Source organism: Struthio camelus, chromosome 11 (assembly GCF_040807025.1).
Source record: "Struthio camelus isolate bStrCam1 chromosome 11, bStrCam1.hap1, whole genome shotgun sequence".
Classification (NCBI taxonomy): domain Eukaryota; kingdom Metazoa; phylum Chordata; class Aves; order Struthioniformes; family Struthionidae; genus Struthio; species Struthio camelus.
This window is the reverse complement of record NC_090952.1, coordinates 25,360,297-25,374,848: the sequence shown is the minus strand read 5'-3', so window position 1 is coordinate 25,374,848 and position 14,552 is coordinate 25,360,297. Positions and strand designations below refer to the sequence as shown.

At 40.1% G+C, this 14,552-nt stretch overlaps 1 protein-coding gene across 1 annotated transcript in view; it reads left to right on the top strand.

Annotated features, from left to right (window-relative positions):
• The window catches only part of HTR2C (5-hydroxytryptamine receptor 2C), a 358,087-nt gene that overhangs the window by 26,728 nt on the left and 316,807 nt on the right, over nucleotides 1-14,552 (top strand). Inside the window, exon 2 of the mRNA XM_068957108.1 lies at nucleotides 5,773-6,646. The gene's annotated coding sequence lies outside the window, so the exon portion shown is untranslated. The remainder of the gene's footprint in view (nucleotides 1-5,772; nucleotides 6,647-14,552) is intronic.

Below are 14,552 nucleotides of genomic sequence, written 5' to 3'. Positions count from 1 at the left end.
AGCTTCAGGAGTGGTATAATGTGGTGCTTTTTTTGATGATCAATGTACTGGAGAGTTATTGCTTAAATAAGGATACTGTACTACAGAGCTCCTAAAAACAGTCCTCTCAACTTTAGGCGTGCATGCAGTGTGGACTTCTCTTCAGCCCTTTAGCTTCATTGAAACTGTTTCAACATAGCTGATGGTAGTTGAAAGCATTTTGTGTGTCAAAGGAAAGGGGATCAACAAATGAAATGAAAAATATGTCTTTTATAAACAAAACCATGAAAAAACTTGCCTTCTAGCTTGTCTAGATTGTACCATTTGGGACCATATGTCATTTGACCTTTGGCTAAATAAATTCAATTGTAAGGAAAACAAGTTCAGAAAATGGAAGAGATTGCAACATAGTTTTGGTTAGACAAATCAACAAACTTTCTGATTTTTCTGAACTGTTCTTGCAATTGTTGCATTAGTTTGTGCTCTCTGCAATTCTTTCTCTATGGCTACATCATCCTGCTTCAAATACATAGGTAATTTGAGATTATAGATGCATATTGGTGTACTCTGTTAAGTCAGTTTGAATAAATGTGAGCAAAATTGGTGAACAGCACCCCATGGTTAGAACTCACGTAGTTAATACGCAGATCATTGAAGATATTCCTGTTACAGGATTTTATGGTACAAACATAGTCCTAGAAACTAGGGAAAAGCTCATCTTCTATGTTACCGTCGCTTAAAACCTCTAGTCTGCGATGTGGCTTGTGAGATCTCGTTGTAAACCGTGCAAAATGCCTAGTATGCCCCTGGCAATTTTGCCTACTGATAATGGAGAATGCAGCATCTCGCATCCTGTGCCTGGACATGTGTTCTCTTCTTGATTCTGCATGGGTATTCATTCGATTGTGCTCCCAACACTACCTTAGCTAAGTACGTAACTTACTGCTGAAAGCAATGAACGTGAAATGTAATCGAGATGTGGCTCATCTCCTGAGTTTTAATAGTAGTAGAAAAAAGACAAACTTTCCTTGGTTTTGCTGTTGTAATTTTTTTTTAAATTTTAGTCAAACCTGATGCATGGTTTTTGTCTGCAGCTGTTTTTAGCCATGTTTCATTCCACTTTGCTATCAAAGCAATGCTTGTCATAAGAAAACCTGATGCTGTGTTAATACGATTTAAGTATCCCAAAGGCAACTGCATAATTTTGAGCTTCTAACTAGGAAGATAAGTCCTAATCAGTTCTAAATAGCAGGAGGAAAGAATCTTCCTTCAAAGAGAAATTTTGTGGTTATCAGTAACAGTGAAGGTACCCTGATGAAATTCAGCAGACATCCACAGAGACTTCATCACCTCTGGATGTGATCTTTCCTCTTAATTTGTACAAAGTTGTTAAGGGATTTCTGTCTCTCCCTCAGAGCATCATTGAGCGCAGAGGAATAGCACAGATTCTGGGGGGTCTGAATCCCTCTCTGGTACAGTGTGTATGAATGTCATTACCTGTCATCAGCATAGCATCAGCATGCACTGAACTGCTGTAGCTGAATAATTACGTTCAAGGAACAAACTGTCACCAGTCATAAATACCTGGTGCTTTTGTGGAATAGATAATACATGTTCTTATGCAGGGACAGTTCAAAGTTGACTGATGCATACGGGTTGCTTCTTAACTGCTGGGAAGCAACTGAAACGTCAGCAAAACTGTTGTTTGTAATACTGCTTTGAGTCAGCATTTGTGAGGCCAGTTTATGAGAAGGTGAAGCTCATTAGTCATCTGCCTTCCTGAAAACTTTGTGCCTTTGGAAAAGTAAACGAAGTACTTTGCAAGAGAGGCTGAACTGCTGGGCTTAAAGGTTTATGATGAGCAGCACAAAATCTGCAGGCCGGTCGCTGGTGGTGTACCCAGTGTCTATGCTGGGAACCAGTACTGTTTAACATCTTCATTGATGACCAGGATGATGGGGCATTCACCCTCAGCAAGTTTGCAGATGATACAAAATTGGGAGGAGTGGCTGATACCCCAAATGGTTGCTCTGCCGTTCAGAGGGGCCTCGACAGGCTGGAAAAGTGGGTCAGTGGGAATCTAATGAATTTCAACAAAGGGAAGTACGAAGTCCTGCCCCTGGGGAGGAATAATCCCATGCACCAGGACAGGCTGGGGGCTGACTGGCTGGAGAGTAGCTTTGCAGAAAAGGCTATGGGGGTCCTGCTGGGCAACAAGTTGACCGTGAGCCAGCGATGTGCCTTTGCAGCGAAGGTGGCCAACGGCATCCTGGGTTACATCAGGAAGAGCATTGCCAGCAGGTCCTTCCCCTCTCCTCAGCACTGGTGAGGCCACATCTGGAGTACTGTGTCCAGGTGTGGGCTTTGCAGTACAAGAAAAACTTGTGTATACTGGAGCGAGCCCACTGAAGGGCCACGAGGATGCCTAAGGGATTGGAGAATCTGTCATATGACGAGACGCTAGAAGAGCAGGGGTTGCTCAACGTCAAGAAGAGAAGGCTTGGGGGGATCTTATCAACGTGTACGAATACCTGATTGGGGGGGGTGCAGGGAGTGAAGTAAAGATGATGAAGCCAGGTGCTTCTCAGTGTGCCCAGTGAAAGGACAAGAGGCAATGGGCACAAACAGAAATACAGGAAATTCCATTTAAATGTATGTGTTTAACTGTAAGGGTAATTGAACACTGGAGCAGGTTGCTCAGAGAAGCTGTCCTTGGAGATATTGAAAACCCTACTGGACACGGTCCTGGGCAACCTGCTGTAGGTGACCCAGCTTGGACCAGGGAGGCGGGGGTTTGGATGAGATGATTTCCAGAGATCCTTTCCAACCTCAAATATTCTATGCTTCTGGATGCAGCCATGTGACTTAAACCCTCCTGTGAAAGGTAGCAATCAAGTAGATGCAGTAACAGTTCTAATCATCCTGTGTTACAGTGAGTAATCATCTCCACTTAGATTTGTAGCCTTTTATGTTCCTGAATGACATTAGGCTATTATCCTATTGCTAATCATTTCCACTTGCTAGGAAGCTATGAAACTTATTTAGTTGGTTACTGATTAATGAGCATTGCAATTAGAACCCTTTTAGCAGAAAGGAGGCATAGCTTCACTGTATACAATACACAATTGCAATGAGCATGAGAAATGAGAATTTCTGAGAGGTTAGGCATAGAGGGAACTGTAGCTGAAACCTAACCCTTTTGAATTGCTGCATTAATGAATCCTGGAATCACATTTATTCTTTTCAGAATAAAGTAATAAGATATTCCACTGCTGGTGAATACAAAACTAGACTTTCTCCCTTTTTATTAGTAATCACACATTTTTCAGTGCCAGTGAGGAGTTTTTTCCAAGGGCTTTAGGGATGGTGAGGAAGGAACTAGCACGTATTCCTGGTCCTCTTGTACTTGTAGTTGCCTCAGGAGGAGAGTGAGCTCTGGATGTGCTGAATCTGCAGCACTTCCCACTAGGTGGCTGCAGTCCATTGTGAAGTCCAAAGAGTAGCAAGCATCTAAAAGGCTATTTCTTACTAAATTAGGCTCAAATGTTATAGGAACATTAGATAAGATCTCTTGGGTTACTGAGTTCAGTCTTTGGAATCACAGAATCTTCTCTGGTAGCTAGCAACCACACATCTTTGTAGAACGGGCCTGTTGCTGCTGTGAAGGTGTTTGATCCTCCACCACCCTCAGTGCAGACGCCTAGGAAACTTTTATAACTTTTAGGCTAAGCGTGGTTAATTTGTGTTGTTGCAGTCTTCTCTTCTGCTGTTCATTAGTAGAACGCTACTTAAACACTGCTTTTCCTTTCTTTGTGCTTATCTCCTGGTAAAGTTAGAGGGGAATTGCAACCCCTGGAAATAGGAGTCTTGCTGAGATGAACAAATTGATGTACGCTGTTCCAGAAGAGGTCTCATGGGGGACCTGTACAAAGGTTGCCTTTAATCCCTCTTCTGTTCTCTTAATTTCATCTCCCCACTGAAATTTAGCACATTAGTGAGGATGTACTAATGAGCCTGTAGTTGCCCATATTGCGCTCCCCCCCTCCACCTGCCAGTCATCACCATAACTGTAAGTGGACCCACTGGATAGATCCATTAGCAAGGGGTTTTAACAGTTTGTGCTTTCCTCTTCAGTCTCCTCTGGAACTGCAGTGCAGAGATGATCTGGATGCAGTGCTGAGCCCAGTGGGCTTTGGCACTCTTCTTACACAATGGATGCGGTTGTTCTCCCTTTGGTGTTAGTCTCCTTTATCATGTGGCCTTTTCACCCATATATGTATATTGTCCTCTCCTGAGAATAGGATAGGACACAGCCTAAGGTAAGCACGTGCGCTTGTGTGTGCGTGCATATCAAGCTATGACGGTGATCCCACTGCAGTCCTGGGTTCCTATTGGTGATAATGGTTCTGGTGCCTCTTGCAGTTCTGGGATTTAGCTGGCAGGCTCGCTCTTCAGTTAAGAGAGAAAATAAACCTTTTCTCTTAAAGACTGTGTACGTTCCCACTGCATGTTTTCAGTTTCCTTAATTGCAAAGCTACAGTAGTTTTTTATTTTTTGTTTATAAGAATGATTTTCAAATTGTGCATTAGAAGTGCAAAGTGATTATTAATCTTGGTATTACTACTCTATTTTTCCTGTATTTTTGCATTAACATTATACACTTTGGCTCAAGAGCTGCATTATTTGGAAGATTTAATCTTCTGTCTGTTTTCACCACTGGATTTGTAGAAGAACTGATAGTTGCATCTAGTGGATTTACTTAACAGTGTGAAGTAACTTAAAATTGTGTTCAGTGTTCATTTGTTGAATGACTTCTGATATTTGCACTTTGACTCATTTAAAATAAAGCCTTGAAATCTTATTCCTAAAGGCCAGGTTTGAATACAGTCATTCAGAATTAGTATTTAAATGTGTAAGGCAGACTTTGTAATATATTGTCCTCTAAATTATCTAGGAATGACATAAAGTAAACCATCTGGTCATTGTATGACTACTCAGGCATTCGTGGTCATCTCTGAGTTGTTCACTTGCTCTGGAGATTGCCTTCTCAGTAGAGTTTTTAAATAATGCTAATGAAACTTTTAGCTGTTAGCTACAAATCATTACAGAATTGAGGCTTGGCTCTGAACTTTTGAGTTTTTTCCCCCATTAAAAAGGTAATTTTTATGTATTTCAAATGAATTCAATTGCCACCATCCAAATTACTTAGGCTTTTAAAAAGTATTTTAAAATATATTTTGGCTGGCTGAAAAGAATGTTTTACTACATATAGTAAACAGTCAGGAAGTACAGCATATGTACATTTTACACTTACAGATATACATGCTCACTTTTTTGGAGGCATTTTTTAAAATTTTAACCCAACTTGATACATCTTTTCTATTGTTCTTAGCAAAGGCTCAAATAATTGAAAAGTCGATGAACCTTCATTAGTGAAAAAATATGCTACATGCCTCAAAGAGGAGAGAGTTGCTATCCAAGTTAGAAAGTTCCAGTCAATGGTGACAGAGAAAAATTATTTTAAGTGTTTCAATATTGAAGTTTATCTAATTAATAACTTCCAAAAATGTTTTGAATTTGTGTTCAAGATCTTTCCCCCAAAAGAGGCATTTATTTAACTGTTTTTGCCTAGTGACATATCTTCTAAATATAACTGGATTCCTTAGGCAGAATTGGGTGTGTAGCTGAATGGTGCATCATCTACTGTGCTTTCTCACCCTGGAGAGAAAGTAGGAAATAGCTTGGTGAAGAGGCATATGTCTTGTCATCTCCATGCTCCTTTCTTTTTCGCAGGTGCTGGATCCTGGGTGCATTCCGCTATGGTTCATCTGAGTCATCTGAACAGTCACGCAGATGTCAAAGCAACCACAAGCACCTTCACTGGGAGAGGATTTGGGGATGAATTAACACAAGATAGTTTTTGTCGTCTCTCATCCCTCCTCTTTGTGGTGGATAATTAGCTGCAGTAGGGCTAGCTAGTGCCAGATGTGAAGGTGTTTCTTTTAACTACAGATGTAACGTGGTGCCACCTGATGACACTATGCAGCAGGACCGTCCGTCTTTTAGAGGAGATGTTGTTGGAAGGTCTTACAGCTGTTGAAGTTCTAGTGTCGGTAGTTGTTACCAAGATGGGAAGAGAAAGTATGACTGGGAAGGGCCTCCTCATTGCTCAGTCTTTCTCCCATCACAGGAAACCGTTGTCTTCTAATCCCTGCTGAAGGGATAAGAAGTTTATTAAAAAATGGATAGATTTCTTGCCTCCCTCAGAACTGTAGACAAGATTTTAAGACCCGGATTCCAAAGTTCCGACATCTGCCCTGCAGTCCCCTGGGTATTTTTGGTCACTCCTGCAATTGGAATAAAGATCACTTATCACATGCTGTAAGACTTGGCTATTGGCTCAAGGCTGCACATGATCTTTGCCTCCAAATTAGGCTTCACCGTATTTCTTCCATCAGCCACTGAAGCATGGGGAGATAAGATGAAGAAAGTAGCAGAGGGTTGCCCGTCTCTGAGAACCAAAACGGGACAGGAAAAGTGGAAGAAGGTGCCTCCAGCAAGCAGGGAATGGAGCATCTGACCCAACTGAGGTGTGCTGGGACCTGAGGCTCTCCATATGCATTTCTACAGCTGGGTGGCAGCATTTCTGCAGTGATTCATGTGCATGGTAAGTTAAACTTAAAGATTTTTTTTGGGGAACAGATGTTATGTGCTTATTTCTCTCAGTTGTGATCATTCCTTTTAAAGTAATGCCTGACTCACCGAATTTCTTGGGTACGTGTCTGTGCTGTAGTGACGAGCCCTAAAAACGCTACTGCAAATATCAGTAGATTCAAGATTTCACAAAACAAGCGTGAGTTCACAAAACTGTAATGCAGCAACTTGTCTACTGTCCATCCTGTCTCCTGTCACTTCATATCTTTCCTTATATTTGTGGTCTTGCTATGCAGGACTCCCCAGCTGTAGACTCTAACACCAGTTTGTTCAGTTTATACAAGTTCTGGAAGATGAAGTAAAACAAATTGGCAAACTGACTGCCTCAAAGACCTGAAGTGCTGTAGGTTCCTCTACTGTGTTTCTGTACTTTTTGTGATATTGTTCACCTTCCACATTAGCAAATTAAATCATGCTTCAAGGCTGAATTTTTCAAGCTTAAAATTTAAGACATTGGATCTTGTTGTTATTTTAATCAGATTGAAAAGTTCCTCAGTCATATTTATTTCATTGTGAAATTATCATCATAGAGTAATCAAATGTCCTCTTTCTGAGTGTTTTTGTCCTTCACTATGAAACTTGCTTCGCTGGATGATTTTTAATCTTTCCTCTGAACTTGTTTCTGTGTTTATCCTTTGAGTAACTCGAATTTTGGAATGGATGCAGTTTTCCAGGAATACCTTCACCAGTACTGTATCTGTAATCACGTTCATTACCCAGCTTCTGGTTTTCCATTTTATGAATGGCACTTTGGTGCTCCCAGAGATTAGGCTGAGCCAGTTACTGTGGTTATGCTCTTTGTTCCTTGAAGCACTACCTGATGCTTGGCTGTGTTAAAACAGATTTGCCTGGATTGTGACTATTTTAGTAGGGAATTCAGACAATTCTATATCAGTAGCCTGTCTTCATTTACTACCCCACCAATATTTGTGTTAATTGAAAACGTTGATACAAAATCTTCGCTGATACTGTCTGCATCAACATGTAACAATATTGAACAGCATTTGGTCAAGCACTAATCTCTGGGACAACCAGTAGTGAAATCCTTGTTAACTGAAGGTTTTCCATTAGCAGCTCGATTAGAAACCTGTTAGAGTCGATTGTTCTAAAAGAATACATCAGCTGAATTAACTACTTGATGCCGTAATTAAAAAACTTGAATTTTAGGGAATTAAGTCTAATCCCTTGAAATTCTAATATAATACACCAAAACAGCTGCTTTGAACACCAGATCAGTAATCTTGCAAGCTGTGGCGGGTTTGTTTGAGAAGACTTTTCTTTCAATAAAACCATGTTAATTGTCACTGATAGCATTTTACCTTCTAACTCTTTTTTGGTAACAGACTCACGGTAGTTGTTCTGTGGGGCAAGTATCATGTTATCTAGACTGTAACTCCCTGGGTATCTGTCTGCTATTTTTATATCCTGAAACTACATGGGCAGTCCTCCAAGACTTGTGGAATTCCCCAATTTTTAGGATTTGTTAAAAAGTTGTTTGGAAGGCTTCTCTGTTCATCTGATGGTATTGTTCAGATTCATAGATGAAAATTTTTTGGGTATGCTGATTTGAATATGCATAGTTTAAGTGGGTTCTTCATTCTGTTGCAGACAAAATTCATATTCCATGTATGATCATTATGCAGGATACACATGTCTTTCTGCTTTGTTTAAAAAAGCAGATCAAATATCTGCTGCACTTTTCCTTATTTTGTATCCCTATTCATGATTTTATCAACCGCACATAGCGATGACCTGTCTCTGACTTAAGATTCCTTTTGCTCTTGCAGTATTTTAAAATGTTTTATTTCCCTTAACACCAATTTTGTTTTCTTTAACTGCATTGGCTATTGATATCTAACTGTTTTGCTTTAACTTCCTTTATTGGTTACGTATGTTTGAACTTGCAACTTATATTTATCACCATTAGCTTTCCCTTTCCCCTACACTTACTGTGCTTCCATGTTTTTTTCTGTTTTAACATCCCCTGTCAACAGAAAGATTCAGTTACCAGTTTAACTCTTTTTACATTGGTGTGTTTTACATTGGCTTTTTGACTCATCTTCTAATTTTGCAACATCCTTTTAAGACAAATGACTCTTAATAGACTGCAGAAATGTACTGAATATGCATAGCAAAACTGCTGTTATCCTCATTAAAAACTGTCACACAGATATGATGTATCTTCATTTTTTGCTCACCCAGTAGGCTAGCATTATGCTTTCAGTTAAAATGGCTTAGTTGAAATAATTAGGATTTGTTGCAATCGGTGAGGATAAACTTGATAAAGGAGGAGCCTAAATCATTTCGTAGGGTTTTGTATGGCTTATGTTTTTGGTTAGCAAATCCTGCTAGAGAGCTTGGAGCTGTTATTGCTGGAAAGCCAGTTAGTGGCCTCATCAAGCCGCAGGTAAGCGTTGGGGCCGTGAGTACAATATGTAATATGCCAGTAAAACACTGTTCCTGTTTTCCAGCTTCTCTGTAATATGCTGATCATTGGGGCTCAATACAGCAGATTTCAAATAAGTAACAGACCATATGCCTTTTAGACTGACTCTTTCCTTGTATCTGCAGGCTGTGGCTGTGACACCTCCAGTCTTGGTGGGCTTAGATTCATGTTCTTTTCCTTTCTTCACCCTGGCTGCTCAGGAACACCCTCAGCTCCAGGCCCGTGCTCTCCAGCAAACTCCACACCAGAGCAGCTTTTGCCCCATGAAGTGGTTACCCCGTTTGGCCCTTCTAGGTTCTCACCCTTACCTGCAGGACAGTGCTTGCACTCACTGTTTGCAGGGTCTATGTCCTCCATAAATGAGTGCTGTGGTTCAGTGAGCACTGTGGGCCTCTGCCACAGCTGTCCAGGGACTTCCTGGAGGGGTTGCGTGATTGAAATAGCAGCTTGGCAGGCTGGTGGGAGAATGCCTGGCCTTTGACTTGGAAAGGTCTGTGTGAGCTGTGGCGTTCATTCCCAGGGACTCCTGAGTACGTTCCTGGTCAGCAAGGTAAGGAACAGCAGCAGCTTGGCAAAGAAAGTGTCTCTTGGGAGCATGGGGCATAGTGGCTATTTTTGAATTTGCGGACCAGTGGGCATGGACATGTTGAGTGAAACAACAGCTGCTGAGGTCCTGACATCCATGTTACACCCATCTCAAGTTTTTTGTTTTTATACTTTGGACTAGCTCCAGTTAAAATCTGAAAGGGCAACAGCTCTCTTGCTCTGAATCTCCAGCAGGCATCAATGCATGGTAAGCGGTGAAGTTTGGGAGGTTCAATTCAGAAGTTCATTCCTGAGCCCAACCGAAGGGCGAAGGTAGGCAGAGTAAAGTTGCTTGTCTTGACTACTGCACACATAATTACTAGGACTAATTTCTCAGGCTATAATAGATGTTTCTAGTACTCCTTCAAGGGAATTACAGTTCAACACTGAGACTACTCTGAAAGCTTTTCTGCTAGGGCCAAGGTAAACTGGAGGTTGCATTTGTTACTGTGTGAGTTAAAGCCAACTTGCAGGAATATACGTATTTGGGCATGAGGTGAAAATTCCTTCAGTTTATAATAATAATATATGTTATTATAATTCCTCTTCAACAATTAATCTACTAAGAAAATGTTCCATAGATGTGCTAATATATATTGCTAAATGATTCTCAGTCCTACCTCTGTAGAGCATCACATCTAACTTTTTCCTTTTATAGCATACCTTAGTGCACAGACAGTCATGTTAAGTAATGCATTATTCACAGGTACCAGCACTGTATAACAGTATATAACTGAGGCTGCAATGGATCCTTCTCCCAAGTGTTATTTCTTATTTCCTTTTCTGTAGTAATTGAGTCCTTGCCTTCAAAAACTTTGGCTGCATCTTGCAATTCCCATGCTAATTGTGCAAGAAATTGGTAAATCAACACAGGCCTTTATTTGAGCCTGGTTCAGCCCCATGCTTCATCTTTGAAACTGCCATCCTGCTATAAACATACCATGTGATCTGGGTTATGATGAGAAATATACTGTGGTTGTCAGACAGACCCCTTGGGGAAAAGAGTATCTTGCTCTAATGTTGATGCAGGGCTTTACCATTCTAATCACGTACATGCTCAGGGTGCACTAAACTCAATGTATGTGCTTTTTGTTTTTTTAAATAGCGCTTGAAAAACCTCCAATAACATTTCCACATGGACCTGCCTATATTTACATAAAAATAGTCCGCAAATGAGGCCAAGTTTCTCTCCCCTGACTCCGCACAAGGCTTGGTCTGTGAATGCCTGAAATCCGATGGATGGTTGAGAAGAATACTGATTTGTATTTGATTTATTTTTAATAGGCTGTGGATTAGAGCTGTGCTTCTTTGTGTTGTTATGATAACAACACACTCACTTATGCTCACTCACTTATGCTCATAAGCAGAGCAGCTTTTGTCCAGGCTCTTTTTGAACTTGAGTGCAAGAATTCCTGGGCATTAACATGCTAAAGAAGGGAGTATTTTATTTAGTAAGTGCAGCCTCTCTTTAAGATAGCGCTTGGCATGGCACTAAGTGTCTCTTTTTCTGCCCCCCCCCCCCCCCCCCCCCAGTAGAGTGCCAAATTTTTGGAAATGATGTGCTTTTGACTTTTTTCAAAAAGAATTTACCTGTTTTCCTGGCTTTCAGTTTCAGCTGGATATGACATGTGCTTCACTTTCTCCTAAAGTTATTGTGCAGTATTGTTGAGGTGTTCAATACCCATTTTGCCCTAGAAGTGGCTGGATTTCAGTATTAGGATCTTTGTAATAGTCAGGATATGTTTGCTTCTCAGATCTTGCTCTTTTAATGGCACTTACAAACCCAAATTATTGTGTTAAATAGAAACATAGGCAATTTATTATAGAATTAGCTTTTCTGATTATTTAAAAAAAAAATCTCTATTCAGATGGGAGATCAGATCTCCTAGCCTCTTCCCTCTTTAATTTCTCTAAAATCTAGAATGGCCCTGGCTGGTTAGGGAACAGGTTAACAAGGAAAAATTTATGGAATGTGGGTGCTGATAAAAGTTAACACACTTGGCTAACTTTAAAGAAACAGTTTAGTTTCTGTAGGAATGTCAGCTGTGTGAAAATGTTACACCAGGAATTCATTGGTCTTTTTTTGAATGAGAGTTACTAAAAATGAAATGAGCCAAACTTCTGGTTTTATGCAATTCGTTTCAGAGGTTGGATAGTGTCATGAGCAGCTTTAAACTTATATGAGATTTTATAGAGAGAATAGGATACATTCTTTGCCATAGAAGGATAAATCAGATATTTCTGCCAGCATCCTAACTTATTCTCAGATATTGTGATATATCTTCAATATTTAAAAAAAAAAATCAATGTGTTGCTAACATCAGAAAAACTTAAATTTTTTTTTAGTTCTTATAAAAATAAGTGGTGTGGCCTGGCCAACATAATTATGTTGCAAATTTATAAGGCAAAAAGAAAATATGTTAGAATTGCAAAGGAAACAATTGAAATCTTTTGAGGTCAGTGACAACAAAAATAGGACGAGGGGAAATTAAGTCTACTAAGTTATGGCCTGGGTTTCAATAATAAACCCTCCTAAGATCAGTTGATACCTGAAATTTTATTCAGAGAGGTATATGGTGCAAAGCTTTGGTTATATCGGATAGGATGTTCTGCAAAGTGTACTCATACCAAATCCAAAATGGGAATGAAAACAGAAGCAGTAAACAATGGGGTCTCCTACTGTAAGGCTTTAGCAAACTTTTCGCTTTATTCAGCAGGTATTTCTGCTTGTTCATATTAATGAAATAGAATATTTCATTGAAGAATTGGAGGCTGAACCTATTAACATTTTGAATATTTGCAAATGTTGTGAATTAACTGTATCTCATAATCCTACCCCAGAATGAAAACTTCAATCCCTTATCCAATATAAATAACAGGGCAGATTTTTCTTTTCTGATACTATCCAATAGCTTGACTGTTTGCTTTGAAATCAGATTTTTCATTATCATATTGGTTCTTACTACTACCTCTTACCCAAGAGAAGCTTCAAGGAAAGCCTTTTGAATCACTGATGCTGTCCTTCCTTGCATAGTTGTTCAGTCATGTATTTTTGAAAGCTTTTTATTATAGATGAATGTTTTTCTTCAGCTGAGATATCTCTGTCCTACTTTTAATAAGGCAGCTTTCACTGGTGTCACGTGCTCTCTGTCCACTGTCTGCCCTCAGATATCTCGCAATGAGGATTTCTCCCTTAGAGCTGGCGCTGGACCATAGCAGTTCTCAAACTGACCCTCCTAGCTTAATAACAGGCACCTTTTAACTCCTGGGCTTTGCAGACTTCTCAAGTTTGGCATCCAAGATATACTTGCAGCACCGTTTGGGTTGGATGCATTCTGAAGAAGTAAAACTATGAGAATTCCTTTGCTGATATTAAATATCAGCACATAAATTTTATTCTGTGGTTGCAAAACTAGAATATAGTTACAGAAGAGTGGCATCAAATAAAACCCCCAGTTCTGCAGAGACAATGCCTGGTGTATTAAGCTGTTACATCGCATCGTGTTTCTCTGCAGCTTCTCTTGACTGTGGAAGCTCAGGCCTCTGCCCTGCGGCTCCAGCTTTCAAAACGGACTCTGTTCTGATCCCCCTCTCTGACCACGCTTGTCAGGATGCTGTTCACACCTTATTAGGATGCTGTTGGAGTGCTAATGAGTCCTCAGAGCTCTGTGTAGGGACTTCAGCTTCCCTTTTGTTCATACTAATGAAGTTAGGGAAATTTTTATTGTGCCTTAATTAAGGGGAATTAGTAAGAATGCAAATGAAACATTGTTTAAATTTTTCTGGGGCTGAGTTATCTTTTGATATGCAAACATATTGTGCTGGTTTCCGGTACCACAATTGCCTTCTTTGGGAAGGCAATTGAATTACAACTCTGTCTGACTCCTCCCTTCCCAGATGATATGAATTCCACTGTTAAGTTTTTTCATGGTTTCATAATTATATACAAATTCCATATTGTAGCAATTATCTGAATGACGTTTCTGTTACTCTAACAATGTCAAAATCTTATTTTCTATAGAGCTCTCTGTTATGTGTTAATAAAACATGATCAGCATCAGCATGGATGCTTATTGAGCACAGGGTACGTTTATGTAACTAAGAAGTTATGCAGCTAATTGCTGAACAATATTACATGGTCTTTGTTTATAGTAATGTTTATTCTCGGACACGTTTGGGAGTAAGGTAAATAAAAGGTCTGTTGTGTGCTAAAATGTACTGAAATACTAATGACTTTGTTAGCAAGGTAGAAAGGTGAGAGAGACTTCAGTATGGAAGAAGGTTTATCAGGTTTATACCCGTAAGGGACGTCTGCCCTGGAACACAAGTGTGCTTTTTGCTTAGATATTTGGACAGTGATTTCTGCAGCTGGAAGGGGGCATATGCCAGACCACAGCAGGAAGTTCGGAGTACTTTTGTCTGCTTGGCCCACGGGTTTGTATGTAGCCCATGCTTTTATTTACGGATTTTTTGCATCTTGAGCAGAACTTTTATTCTGACCTCAGCAAACAGTACTTGAAGGCATTGTGTATAATTATAGGTCTCATCTGCCTTGCTTTTAACTGCGGTCTTGCCAAATCAGTGTGGCAGGATTTCCTCCTAGTTGCTGTTAACTTTTCATTCATTAAAAAACTGGTGTGCCATTTTTGGCCCAGTAGCTATCTTGCTGCTATCAGGTGAATATGTGCCTCCCTTGTTTTCTGCCACCTCTGGCATTTCTTGTGCCTTGAACCGTTGGCATGCTGTTCTGGTGAAAGCACAGCTGAGAGGGACGCAGCTTCTCACACCTCCTTTAGGGTGCTCTCACCTCTTATGAGTCTCCCATCCA